This window comes from Puntigrus tetrazona, chromosome 3 (genome assembly GCF_018831695.1).
Source record: "Puntigrus tetrazona isolate hp1 chromosome 3, ASM1883169v1, whole genome shotgun sequence".
Lineage (NCBI taxonomy): Eukaryota > Metazoa > Chordata > Actinopteri > Cypriniformes > Cyprinidae > Puntigrus > Puntigrus tetrazona.
The window spans coordinates 18,642,167-18,657,680 of NC_056701.1; the positions used below are offsets into that span (position 1 = coordinate 18,642,167).

Genomic DNA, 15,514 nt, shown 5'->3' on the forward strand with positions numbered 1-15,514 from the left:
AGACGCCATAGGAAACAGATCTGACCAATTGGCAGAGACTCCAGTGCTTCAGCCTCACCCCTGACGATACAGAGACACACAGGAAGCTGCCACGCCCAGCCACAACTTCTGAGAGAAGCTCCTGTCGAGCTCTGTGGGGAACAGGAGGATGATAGATTACAGCTCTGATCGTCTGCTGGTACAAATGTTTGTTTTTGAAAGTTGTTTCTTAGGCTCATTAAGACTGCCTCTATACGTGACTCCTGACCACAACGCCTTAAGTCGTTGGGGTATATTCGTAGTAATAGCCAAAAATACATTGTATGGATCAAAAGTATTGATTTTTCTTTTATGCCAAATATCATTAGGATATTAGGATCATGTTCCATTAAGATATTTTGTAAATTTCTTACCATAAATTATTTAAACTTTGTTTTTGATGAGTAATATGCATTGCTAAGAACTTAATTTGGACAATTTTAAAGGCTCAATATTTAGAATTGTTTTGCACTCTTAGATTACAGATTTTCAGATTGTTGTATCTGAGAAAATACTAACATGAATTATTATTATATTTATACACTTTAAAATAACTGTTTAAAATAATATATTTTAAAATGTAATTATTCCTTGAGGCAAAGCTGCATTTTGAGCATCATTACCCAGTACTAAAGTCTGCATGAAATAATTAACTAAATTTATTTTTGTTGTGCACAATTAATCCGCAAGTCAAAAAATTTTAAATTCAAATTTGAAAATGCCCCTGAAATGACGGGACTTCTGATGACATCAGTTTGACGGTTTTGGGCATGAGCATAACATCCTTAACCACGCTCCAACGATATTTTTACTACATCCAATTAATTCTCCGTGAAAAAAAAAACAAAAGCTGCATCCCTAGTTCACTCATTCAATATTCTGTTTCTCTCTAAAGTAGGTCACAATGCAGAAGTAAATCCGCCAGAAACATCCAGTTCGCAAGAGACTAAGTGTTACATGATACTTCAGAAATCATTAAAAATTTCTTGTTATTATCAAATGTTGAACAGAGAAAACCACTCACAATGTAAAGTCTACTTCATAGAGCGCGCAGCCAAACCCTGACCACTGCCGGGCGATGGTGAGATAGGCAGCCATGCTGTCTCTGCGACTGCATGCCGCCAGGCTTTCCAGCGCTCCAAAATGGCTGACATCACCACAGCTCCTCCTCCCTTAGTCTGGCCCGTAGTCTTGGTCCTGTTCCTGACGCCGCTTGTGTCCCCACAGCGCCCCAGCCAGCAGACTCCCGGGAACGAAGGGCAGCCAGGAGGATCGACAGGGGCCAGTAGGGCCCGGGCCTCCACCACTTCAGCGGGAAAGAGCTGCTCCAAGGGCGGGTACGGCGAGAGGGCGCTGAAATCTCCCAGCAGACACTGCAGTCTCAACGCTGCCAGGGACAGAAGGTCATCCTCGCAGGCCGGGCAGCTGGCCTCGCACCACCATCTCTCATGACACTGAGACATAGAGAGAGGGAGAAGGGAGTCAATCGAGGGAAAGTTTACAGAGTTCACTAGTGTGCTGTGTTTGTATGTTTGCTTTTCACTCGGCTGATAAAGACATTATACACACACGGTCCACACAAGTGTGAAACTAGTCGGGCATTAAACAAACAGAGATGAAGAATTGAAAATCCCAGTTTTAAAATGTTCCATTACTATAAGTAAAGTTAATTTCTCACAAAACAAGTTTATAATTTAATTCAGCGATAAACAGCTCTACTGAAGACTCAATTCAATTTAATTCAGTTCATTAACAGCATGAAATGTTGAAAAATTCATGATTTTCAATAATTGAGCTTTAAGGGTGGGCGGAATAACTGTGGACACGTATTAACTGGTAGAGATTTTCTCTATATGCGTGTTACATAAAAGTTTTAGTTTTTTTTTTTTTTTTTCAAAAGGGATTTTCAGCAGTGAAAGAGAGCTCAAAGACCTAATACTGAAGTTATATTTGCTGCTTTATATTTATATTTGCTGTTTCTTTGTCTTAATATTCCTGCTGTCTGTCATTGAAGTTAATAGCTTATATAGCTTTAATAAAAATAAATACATATATTTAATTTATATACATGACAAGAATTTGCAGTGTTTTTATACATTTGGTTATTTTATACAATGAATGTATTATTTTCTAATTTATTTGTTCTACTGTAGTTTTTTTTGTCCTATTGCTTGTATTCAGTTTTTTAATTCATATTCACCCGCTGACTGTTTATTTGTCTTCAGTCAGTGAGCTCTTTTTTTGGGGTAGTTTCCGTGATATTGATATCAGGACGAGAATCATAAAATTTCTACAGTGTCAAAATTTTTGATATAAAGACCTTATTTAGAGCATTTAAATCTAATGACATATATGGTTGCCGTGGAAATAAAAATGACTCATATCCCTAATTTAGCTTTCTTATTTCTGCTCGGCTGCTTCTGCCTGTCTCATTTTACCTGCTCATACAGGAAGAGGTACTCAATACTGTCTGTACTGATGCTGTCGGGTGTCCAGCAGACAGTAGAGTTTAAAGCAGAGTCTGCACTGGCAGTCAGAGCTCCTGGATCTTTAGCTGACAAACTGGAAGACAAAAGATAGAGGTTCATTAATGGAAAATGCATGTGAATCAGAACATGCAGAACCCCCACACACTCCTAAAAACTATGTATTTGTTCTTAAACTATAAGTCTTAAGTAACTCAGGAGGTTTGTCAGGCAGTGCATGGCGGCAACAAATTAAATCCACCAACGCTTCCTAAACACACAACTAAAATCACCATAACAGTGTCATCATTCCCAAACATAAGTGACTCACCCTGATTTGCTAAACTTTTTCTGCTGTGTGAGCAGTTTTGTACGAAATGGTTTGTTTGTGTGCACACACGCATGAGTGTGAGAGAAAGCCTAGGCGCAGGTCCATGAACCCACTTCTGGGAAGAGTTGGCACTGCGATGAGCAAAAACACACAAACACACTTCCCAGAATAAAGCAGATGCCTTTGAATTCTGGCTGGCTTGGCTTATCTCCCTCCGTTTTTCTTTTCCACATGAGTTAATGACATCAGCCTCACCTTTGAGATGCCTACTGGAACACTGAATACTAATAAAGAGCTGCTTGTCCATTCTCACAGTGTGTGTGTGTGCTTTCTGTGGGGTTGGTTAAACTGTGCTAAAGTGCTGGGAAAGTGAATCAATCAATGATGAAAACACAGATGCACAATCGCACTGTACTGTGGCGCTATCATGGATGGTAAGATCTTGTAACTTGACAAAATACCATGGTGCTGGACTTACATGATCTTTACATAGTACTTAAAAATACCATAGTATAATTATTGTTTAAATGTTCAAAAAAACATGGTACCATGTACAATAAACTATAGTGCTGTGGAACTTTAGATCATACATTAGTTGTATTATTACATATTACAACAGGTTGAAGATATATAATCAAAATGCTTACTTTTCAAACCTGGTGATGACATCTGCAATTATTGTGTTGCCCCCATAGCTTTTTTTCTCCTCAGCACATGTTCTTGCCTCGAAAAGAGCTTAACGTGAGCCGCTGTCTCTGCAGCCCGAGTAAGCTCCGCCATCTTCCTCACGACCTGGACAGAGAAAAATCTAATTGTTAAACTATTATAGTATTTATTTCTATTTTGAATTAGCTTTCATTTTTACAGTTTATTCATTGTATTAGTTTACTAATTGTATAATATTTCTGTTTAGCTCTAATTTATTTCTATTTTAGTTTTAGTTCACTTTTTCACTGTTAGTCATTTAAGTGCCCAAACTTAAAGTCACATAGTTCTGAAGCATAAGCTTTTCATCTAATATTTATATCTAATATTTATAAAAGAACAACAACTGATTCAGAAGTAATTATTTTAGTTCTAATAGCAACAAATGCTCAAACGAGTAAAATGTTAAAGTAACAGAGAAAATTAATAAATAAATACATAATCTTGCATTTTTCTGAAGGGTATTAGCAAAACAGGAACTTAACATTACATAAATAAATGCACTTAAATAAATATGTCTGTTTGGTTCTTATTACTTGCATGCTAATGATTAATCCTTTGTGTGCCAAAGGTGGTATATGGCTTAAAGTTCCCCATCCCCTGCTGTAGAGGAAATGGTTGATGCAATACCTCATTAGCCGTGGTGTGCGAGGTGATCGGCATCTGGTGCAGCAGCCTGGTCCAGGGTAGTGCATTGCAGTACACAGTATCTCTCCTGCCTCCCATCAGCCCCCTGGATCTCCTCCTACCGAGGGCACACACTCTCGCCGCCAGTCTTCTCCAGAGCCTGGGCTATGAAGGACGCTGTGAGTTTCCACCTCCGGTCCACTCAAACTCTGGAACTCCTGATAGCCAAAGAAAAGGACTTTAAGGACCATTTACACCGGTGCATCTAAAATCATGTGTATTTCCTCCAAAAAAAAAATCGGAGAGAATTTAGTAATTTCTTTTTAGTTTGTCTATTTGTGATATGTAGTGTCAGACACTTTGTAATCACATGCACGGGTAGAGGCCCTATTTTGTGTTAAGTAAACACATGGCGGAAGCGTCTGGGGGCTCTCGGGAGAACAGAGACTCTGTCCGCTTCCATTACACCACAGCCGCCTCTGTAATCAAAGCCCTGTGGTCAGCGCACCATTTCCTCACGGCACACTTCCTGTTTATTTAGCCATTCTCTTATTTTCTGTCTATCCTCTGGGCCTGGGCAGTACTTTTAAGAGCCAATTAGCCATGGATGCAGAAAGCATCGTGTCATTTCCTAACCCTCGGGGGAGAGGAAAAGAACGAGCGAACAGGAAGTGCATCTTTCCGATCCAGGTCAACCTCAGGCAGCCCATACTTCCTACACACTCGACCGCCAGGACCGGAGGCTGCTGTGTGTTTTCTATACCGGTGGGACCCCCTAGGTAACGCTTTGGTGTGCATGTTGAGATCTGGTTGGTGGGTTTAAGCGTACACTATATAGATTTGTGGATGTGGCGTAACGAACCTCTTCAGGTGAAAAACGTGAGGGTATCTGAGCATGCTGCAGCTGGGCAGGAAGTTGGGTGCAGCTCATGCAGGTGAGCAGCTACCAGCATTCGAGCTGCGATCTGCGCTGAGTCTGGACACTGGAGTTGGTTATGCTGGTCTGCTTAATAAGTTGGCAGTAGAGTTCATCTCGGAGTAGCCGAGGTCAAGGGCAGGTCTGCAGGATCCCCTGTATGAGAGTGAATGGGCTGGCACCACCCCAACTGTTGGAGGCAGTTAAAAAGCCTCACCGCCTCTTCACGGATTGAAGTGTAGCCTTTGCCTGCCATATCTATAAAGAAAGTGAGAGTGCAGGTATGTTAAATGTGTATACTGTAGTCATTAAAGATTCAAATTTGAGACTTTTATTCAATAACTGTCCTGGAACATGACACCCATGTCTCTGTAAATGGTCAACAAAAAATCTTTGTTTGTCCAATCAGGTGCTTTTTTTGCCTTTTGACTTTATACATAGCAAACCAGATGTCGAGAGCAAGATAGATAAACTTATTTATGAATACCTAGTAGAGCTGCAAAGGAACAGCTTAGATAGCCAAACCACATTCAAGTCAGTATTGTACAGAAATTGTGAAATTTGTTTGCTAACAGGAGGTATATTTGATCAAGATCAAGTCTTCTTTGTATTGAAAATGTCAAATACACCCAATGCTTCTGTTAAAAACATAAATCGGAGCGGCTCAAGTTTGGCCAAGCGCGCAGAGAAAGGCTTACCAAACAATTACTGGGTTGTTCATTTTGGACATTTTCTGGGGTTGGCAGATGAACCGCAGGTATGATTATAACACTCAAACATGGAAAAGTCTGATTTTTCAGGATATGACACTTTTAAATCATTCAGCATTTAAACAGCAATATTCCATAAAGTAATAGTTCCACATCAATACAGGTTTTCTCTAATCATGTGCCGTTTTGAAGGAAGCTGAGAGCTTCAAAGCACTTCTGGAAACAGATGTCGAGTTTGCTTCTTTTGCTTCTGCTTGACAGGTAAATATATTGCTTGATGACCATGATCACACCAAATGGCAGGGTTGTGGAAAGAGGGGTGTGTCTAATCTGATTGGTTCATTGTAAATGTTCTTTACATGAGCAGTGGTGTGTGTATATGTGACACATGCCACGTAAGTGTGTTTGAATTAATGCAGGTGGTGCAGGCTGCCATAGGGGAAAGGCAGCAGTGGGGCATAGAGGGGGCTTCTATGCGTACCTCAGGATGGGATTATGTTCTGCAGATAAATGTACAATCCTCTGGATTGAATTTATTCTCCTGTACAAAACAACACACATAAAGCAATGCAAGGTCACTTAAACTCATTGAAGTATAAATAAACTCAAGACTTGTGTGTATTTGATTATATCCCCATAAACACATGAACACTGGTTATGGGGTCCGTGAATGAAATGATGAAATGATGTTTACATGGAAATGCTTGCGCCTCAGAAAAAACGGCCAAGTGGGGATAAATGAAAGGGAAACAGATTTAAAGCTTGATAGATGGATCTTGATAACTCTGGGTCAAGGTCTGCTCTCTGTGTATGTGTGTATAATGGAAGCTGCTTTGTACATTTCTGCTGATGAATCAGGCAGTTGAGGCTTGTTGTGGATAACAGAAGGTAATATTACATAATAAGCTAACTTAAGAGCAGTGCTGGGTGACAAGACTTCCTGTCAGTAACCAGGAGTATGCTGTATGTAAGGTATGTATGAGTTTGTGAGAGTTAAAATAAATATTACATACATATATAAACTTGGGAAAAGTAACATTTTCACCAAAACAGAGCTGATTGTATTGTACGGTCATCATACAATTCTTAGCTAAGACTATATTGAAAATATAATGCACAGCCTATCTTTATCAATAAGAGATATTATAGAAAAACCAGCAAGGCTATTTAAGGGTCCGGATACTTAACATTTCAACTATTGGCGTGTTTATCGCCCGTCTGCCTGTCTATCTGTCTGCTTATGTGCAATCTTCAATGGATTCCGGGAGTTCTGTGGCCTAGCAACTAGCATCCTATTAATACAGATCTAATCCAAGAGCGCCCGGCATTACATCATAAATAACAGGGTTACTCTGAAGAGCTACCGTCTTCAAAATTATTTCCAGAGACACGGGGATACCGAGAGCACATCTATAAGTGTAAAATCACTAGCCAACAAACTAAGAACAATACAGTGGGCAGAGATGATGGTGGGAGTGGGTTTAGATGGTTTACACAATCGTGTCTGTATATGTGTGCTATCCTGAACTTGTCTTTAGGAGCTAAGTTGCCATATTATATATATATATGAAATTGTATAAATGCTCTTATGTCTTGTCACTTAAGCTAAGTTTTAAGCATCCTTTCTAAATAAGCTGCAGGTCCCTGCAACATTTATTATCCCTCTCGGCTATATGCTGACATGCTGCCGCGTTCATTCAAGCTCACCGCTTTGTTCTCTCTCACCAATGTCCTCGTGATGAGGAGCTGTGTTGGCGCTCTCGATCGGTGCTTTGCTGTCTATGACTTTCTGTACTATGCACACGCCCAGTGCAATCGCCCCATTGTAGTGCTTTCGCAAAGAGTCTGCAGCAATGTTTACTTAATTATTGAAGACCATCAGGCTCCAGTAACCCTGTCACACATACACATCAAAGAGGCCCATATTTAGTGCAACTCTTCAAAAGTGTCATTCACAAAGTGGGAGCACTTCAAAAACAAGGTCTCCTAACAATTAGGAGAGTGCATAAAACAAATAAAAGTAAAAAGGCAATAAAACATATGCTTATATTGTTTCTGGATTAAAGACAAACATCCTAAAGCTCCAGTATTCTGGAATAACCTCATACTGCACGTAAGTCAGACCTGCAGTAAATGCACTTTGATGTTCTTTTTATGAGTGATATAACTGATATTTTGTTTCTCTCTTTAGACTGTTTTGGGGAGAAATATTCACAAGCACTCACAAAGAGCAATATCTAGCAAATAAAATACTTTACAACAGAATAATGTGTATATTCTGGCTGGAAATTCTATTTTTCTATGACTATTTTCATGGTTACATTCCCCTGATATTTCAGCTTTTTCAGAACCAGTGGGCGTTCTAAAATTTATAGGCCCAAATATTTGGTGTCCATACTGTAAACATCTCAGATTTCTTAGGTAGAAAAATTGTACCTTATTAATGTTTTCATTAGCAGATCTGTTTTTTACTCTGTGGACGCAGCCAAAGCATTAGCCATGAGATATTATATGACAACTTGTTTGTTAGCAAAGAAGAAAACTGTTTCTATCGTGTCTGCTGTGCTGATAATGAATGACTCCTTGACCAACTGTTGTTTTTGTACACACACACGCATTATATTATTATTTATTATTGAATATTATCACACACAATATTGTGCACAAAGCATTCAAAACATACCCACACTTTTATCTAGGAAAGTCCCTAAAGCTAATCTTGGGAAAAGTTCAGAGTTTTGTGGTGCTGGCTGAAAGTTTGCCTGTGTGTGTGTGTGTGTGTGTGTGTGTGTGTGTGCGTGTGTGTGTGTGTGTGTGTGTGTGTGTGTGTGTGTGTGTGTGTGTAAGTGTATGTGCGCGCGCGCGATTCAGAACTCAAGCCATGTGCTGCGTGAAACGCAACGCACATACAGTATGACTATGATCTCCTGAATCTGTCTGGTCATGCTCAATATCTTCTCCCAGACAACAATGCCTCATTTGTCTCACTTCATTTTTCTTTTTCGCTTTTGATCTTTTAAACAGTCCCCTGCATTTCATTTCTTCAATCAAAGTCTTCCCACAAGAAAGAATTCACGCCAGTGCTGACAAGAGAGCAGCAGGTCTCACGGCCTCTGTGCCTGTGATCCGTATACAAAAGATCAGTTCTCTATGAGAAAATGCATGTTATTATGAGCGCAAAATCCTAAAAATAGTGAGTGGAAATATTGTGTTTATTTCAAATCGAATATGAATCCTGCCTAACACTATTTGTTTCCCCACTTTTTTGTCCTGGTCAGTGAATGAAGTCCTCCTGGGGGTTCCACAGGTTTTGCAAAAACTTTTTAAACCAAATCTTTTTTTCTTTTACTTGAAAAAACAATATATCAATACATTCTCTAAACGCAAATCTCGAGGAGCAAATGAGTTCACAAATAACTTCCAACTGATCTTCATCACTAAAAAAACAATCTTGGCACACTTTTTCTGGAAAAGCGCCACGCAAAGACTAGACTGTCTGGCGGTAACTGCAGATGCATTACCCGTCTGTTTGTAGGTGTGTCTGGTCCGCCACAGTACCGTAACAGAGGGAAGTGAGTACACGCGCGTCCAGTCTGGCGCAGCATCTCGGTCCGGCCGGGCTGTAGTAGCCAAGGGAGTCTGTAACCAACACAAACCAGAACCCCTCTCTGTCAAGTCAACCTCCCTGCACCCAAGCAAGGAGCCAGCCTGAAAAACAAAACAGAGAATAAGACCCATATTACAATGATAAACATCAATCAAATGAGGATATTTGAGATTCCACTTCAAAACCTGACAGAAAGATTGATGTGTCATTTGAAATATCATTCTTTAAAAGCTAGCTCACGGCGCCATGCAGAGTCAGACTGAGGATCATGGAAAAAGAGCGGGAAACAGCACAAACCAAGCCTGGCCCACATCAAGCCGCAGAGAAGGATACTAAAACCACCACTCACCCCAACTTTAATAGAGGGTTGTGTTAAGGTCACACTGGGGATAAAATCTCCTCCAGACCTTCAGAAAGTTTGTTGTCTATGCACAAATGTGTATCAGAGCCAATAATCAAGAAACATTTCATGGGAAAAGTGCTTTTTTTTTTTTGGTAAACCCTCATGACACGCGGACCATGTTACCTTTTTTCCGCTGCTGCTTGCAGATGCATTGCACCTGCTACCTTTCCCTTTGAATATGTGTGTGTGTGTGTGTGTGTGTGTGTGAGTCAGCCAGACAGACTGAGGGAAGACTGTCTTATTTAGCAGCTCCATGGCCAGCATGAGACAGGCTGGCGGAGTATTTGGACCCTCTACACTAATATTACTCTGCCCTGCTTATTATTACTCATTACATGTGATTGAGTATTATTACCAGTCCAGTGCAGCAAATACCACACAGCACTCACATTTACACACTCTGAGATCATGGACGACTCAGAATAACACACACACACTTAAATCTGTGGTCAGCAGCTTTAGTGTTGGTTAACGATGTCTAACTGTGCAGTGTGTCAGCCAATTTGTGTGTCACCGATAATTCTGCAGGCTATTACTGATGCGTGTGTGTGTGTACGGAGGACTATGGACTGTTCCTAATGGTGTGAGGTAGTTGACAAAAACTTCCTAAAATTGAAGTTTTTTTAAATACAAAATTAGGTATTAATGGTGGGTATCGAGTCACAGAGTTTTATATATATATAAATATTGTAAATAAATAAATATTGTTTAGTTTCTGTTTTTTGACAGTATTGAATATTACTGTAAATGTAAATTCTGAATGTATATATATTGACAATAAGAAATGTTAGTTGAGGAGCAAATCAGCATATTCTATTTCTGAAGGGATCATGTGACACCAAGACTGGAGTACTAATGAAAATTCAGCTTTACATAACACTTAAAAATATTTCGAAATATAAATAGTAATACTTTTACAGTTTCATATTCTTTTTTTATATTTTTGATCAAATAAATGCAGCCTTCTTGCATAGTTCTTTCAAAAACGTTTAAAAACAGTTGCGTGTTCACCTGATAATTACCAAAAATTATAAAGGTTAATACTAATATCTGTAAACAATATTGCTTATTACATGTTAGTATATTTGGGTTAGTTTATACTAATTATAATTATTTTTACATAAAGACAATAGAAATGTATGGTATGTCTTCATTTAGATGGTTAAGTGGTTAAGTGTATGTGTGTGTGTGTGTGTGTGTGTGTGTGTGTGTGTGTGTGTGTGTGTGTGTGTGTGTGTGTGTGTGTGTAGACATTGTTAATAGATTAACAATACAGATTAATAATGGAGGTAATTATGAGTCAGATTTGAGATTAACTGCAGATAAAGCTACCAGTGTCATAAAGCAAAAACACAATTCGACCTTTGAAACTGTAATCTACATGCTGTAAATCCAAAACAAGTACAAATCTTATTTACTTGAGATTAAAGATTCCAAGGAACAAGCAGAATAAAAGAGGGGTCATAATTCACACAAATGCACCAAAGCATGCATAGAATACATTTAGTTTTACAGTCTTGATGACAAATGTGACTTGATCTGGTGAATCAGAGTTATACAGAAGAATTTCTTCCTCACCCTTCACAAGCACCTCAGGATCTTCGTCCATTGTCATCTTACTCTTCTGTGTGATGAGACTTCTTTTCTCCTCAGGAACTCCCGACAGACTGAACAACATGAAACAGCACAGACGTCAGCAATGTGCCTACTGTAACCCAGTAAGTACTGTACGACCCCCTTCCCTTGCCCCCAAAATGCACACACACACACACACACACATATATGCACACCCATTCCTTGAGGGAAGTTAGTCAACATCACACTTCTGCTGCTACAACAGACCCCAACATAGCACAAAACCACTTTATATATGCAGACATTTCACATCTCGCACACAAACTCAACACACACACACACACACACACATCCCTTCACCCTCCACCATGGCCAGGCAGGCAGAGCTTTATCGGTCTGGCAGCCAGGGAAAAGACTGAAAATAAACGTGACTGAGAGACGCCAAGGACACTCGCACGCAAAGAAGGAACTAGGAAGAGCCTAAAAGAACAAGAGTGGCCTAGAGGTACTAACAAGAAAATAGTTGTCAAATAGTCATCACTAAAGTTCACAGGGTCTGGGACAAAAATGTCATAGGTGGGTCCGCTTTCCTTGGGGCTCTATAAACATGCACTATACTACAAATGGAACGCAGTAATAGGAATTTTTCTCATTCATCCAGCTGAGCGCTTGTGAGGTCAAGCGTTGATGTTGGAGAAGGCCTTGTAATGTGTTCAATGAGATTGAGGTCAGGGCTCACAGTCAAGTTCTTCCACACCAAATTAATCCAACCATGTTTTTATGAACCTTGCTTTGTGCACTAGGCAGATGCTAAAATAGAAAAGACCTTCCCAAACTTTCCCCACAAATATGGAAGTATTACTTAAAATGTTTTGGTATGCTGAAGCATTAAGATTTTCCTTCACTTTGAAGTTAGAGGCCCAGCCCCTGAAACTAGCCCATTCCATTATCCCTCCTTCAACGGCGCCCGCTGCACAGTGTCACTGCCAGTAGAAGTCCGTACTCTTCAGCCATCGAATCAGCTTTATGCACCACGTGCCTCAGAGCTCTTGACTTTACATTGTCTTCTGCTTCACGGCTGAATTGCTGCTGTTCCTAAACACTTCCACTTTCCCACATTTCTTTACAGTTGACCACGGATTATTCAGCAGGGAGGAAATTTCACAAATTGCTGAGGTTGTTACTTGCAAAAACAACTCACATTATCACAACATGGATCAAAATCAAGGTGTCAGTGAATGGCTAAATGTACACCTGGACTAAAAGACTCTTGTTATGAACAGAATAAGAGCTTGTAATGAGCAGGTAAAAGATTAAACAGAGGATGCCATTACCTAACAAATGATAGATGTTTTGGGGAATGCTGGGAGCACAAGTACCTTGAAGTAGACAGTGATGGATGGATAATCACTCTGATAACACTGGCTCTCAGACAGTATAAAACACACACACACACACATACACTATTTGGGGCTGCAAAGGAGGAATTGAATGTGACAGTGTCGGTTAATCAAACAAGACATTCCTGAATCTCCTGTTATCTGAAGTCAGAACTTCATTTGGCACCAATTATCTGACTTACTTGTTTCTCACCCAAATTAGTCATTTGTTAAGTCAATCAAATGGAGAGTCCTGAAAACTTGTTTCTCATGCTGATGCTCTGCAATGTTTCTCATGCTGATGATCTTGCATCATGGTTTGTAACTAGCGATCGTCACTAACATCAACTGTTTTAAAAGCTACATAGAAATTTAGGCATCATTTTAATGCACAATATGAAAAATTATATTAATTATTAACTGCTATCATTAAATGACAAAAGGTCCTTTAAAATGTAAAAATATAATATGAATATGTACAATTAAATATCTGCTCTACATTCTGGTCTCCAGTCTCTCTGAAGCTTTATTTTGAAACCTGCCAGTCTGGTCTAAGTGTATGCTGCCTCTTTATTGACCTCAGATACGATAGCTGTGTCTGAATATTTGTGTGTTCTTTGAATATCTCGAACCCTATCAGTGTTCTGTACATTTATTTACAGGTCTGTTTACAAGTGCGTGTCTGTAATGGAGATGCAGTGGTAGATCCCTGTGGATTTGCATCACTCTCTAATTTAAGTTGAAGCTCAGACGGAGTCAAGAGTTTACAGACATCCATCAGAAAGAGAGAGAGAACGAGGGAGAGAGGCAGGCAGCACAAAAAGAGGAAGCCTCCCATCGCAGGAGCTGTGAGGGCTGGAATCAGCCAGTCAGAACCTGCCAGAACCGGTTCATGGATCAGAGCAGAATCAAGATCAACAATCTGGTTTCAACAAAAAACCTTCTCTGTCCTGCAGGCATGAGAATAACCCTCATCCTAATCTAGACAGTATTAACACACACATACACACACAGATAAAACGAGCCGAGGTCTATCTCTGCTAGAGGCCGCTGGAATGAGACCAGCGCACATATACGGACAAACACGCTCTGCTATATAGAGACTTCAGAGGGCAGTAAGATATCTTATGGATTGATATGGGGTATAAAAGTGGAGATGAGCTTTATGACTCATGTCTCTGGGGCTGGAACTGTTTTACTATCCGTCTAGACTATCAGTAAAACTAAAAATGTTTTTTATGAATATGGAGGTCTGTAACGGTGAACTAAAAGGACAGATATTTTGGTGCGAAACAGAAAAACCGGAGCAGCAGGTGATGACTGATCCAGGTCGGCGCACGCCTCATTTAACTTGAAGGCTATAGAGAGATATGAAACACTGACTCATCGGATTATCTCTTACCTCTGTTCAGGACATGACAGTACAGGAGCCTGTAATACTCAACACAGAGTGTGCACTACAAAATTTCCAACAGCAAGCACAAGCACTGACACGGCGGCACGACTGCAAAAGCAGACCGACAATATGCATTGGCAAAGTTTTTGCTACATAAGAGATTAAAATAAAGCGATTTCTGGGATGTAGCAAAGTGGGTATGTAGGCAAGTAGATAAATGGATAGATGGATCGCTTAATGTGTTTAAATTATGCGGAATTAATGCTTTAGTCCAACTGAAGCTATACATTTTTTTGAGAAAAACATTACATGATTTTTTTTTCAATAGTTTTAATGCAAGTGAACTATACTGTTTAAAAATTATATATATTTAGAACCACAGATAAAGCAATGGACAGATTAATAGATACAATGATAGATGGGAAAATTAAGATAGACAGATAACTTAATATAAGAACCATAACATATACAACTTAAGATGCCTACACAGTAAATAACTGCTCTTGATAACAGAATAGCTTCTAATGGGGCTGAAGAACCTTGTTAAAAGTGGCATGAACACAAAACCTTGTTATTTACCTTTTCTCTGGGAAAATATAGTTAGTGGCTAAAGAAAGCAATAAGAAAGGCAGGAAGTGAGGGTTACAGTAGCTGGCCTTTGGCTGTCTAAACAGTGGTGCCCTTCTGAGTGAATGAGCCACTCTAGATCAATAGAAGCACCTGACCCCAGGAGCCAGATAACATGTCAAACAATCATGTTGTCGATTACCTAACAATAGCAACTCCAGATCAACAAGAAGCAGATCACGTCTCATTCAAAAGTATATGTGCGCAGTAGTGAAAACACACACACACACACACACACACACAGTTTTTGTGTGTCTGAACTTGAAATGCCACACCTACACGCGTAAGGCACTGATAAAGCACAGGGTTTGGCATGGTGTGACTGTTTGATCCATTATATAGGATAAGAGTGGCGCACAGTGACATCAGCATGGCAGTACGCCAAACCTTCGCGCGCCCTCAAGAAAATATTACTTGCTTTATTAAAAATAGCATGCAATAAATGAGACCTTGCCATTCTGACTGGAATGGAGTCGTTGTTTTAAAAGATTTTTGAACTATTAAGGAGTATCATGATGAAGTTATTATGAATGTTACAGAGTGTGTGGATATGTTTACCTAATTAACATTTTATTGCTCAGACACTGATCTGTGATTGCTTAAGAGACTTTATGGAATTCTCAATTGCCTTTTCATACAAGTATCAACTTTGTCCCAGATGTTACTCCTACGATTAATTTAGAAACATAAAAATGTAATTGTAGAACCATAAAATTTATGTGAACAGCATGGCTTAAATACTGTTTTTCAGTATG

At 39.6% G+C, this 15,514-nt stretch overlaps 1 long non-coding RNA gene across 1 annotated transcript; it reads left to right on the top strand.

Moving 5' to 3' along the window:
• The first annotated feature begins 10,194 nt into the window (after positions 1-10,194).
• On the top strand, positions 10,195-12,549 carry LOC122331012. The gene is made up of 3 exons (XR_006248109.1): positions 10,195-10,363; positions 11,436-11,500; positions 12,487-12,549. It is a non-coding gene; the product is annotated as an uncharacterized LOC122331012 (long non-coding RNA).
• The last annotated feature ends 2,965 nt before the right edge of the window (positions 12,550-15,514 follow it).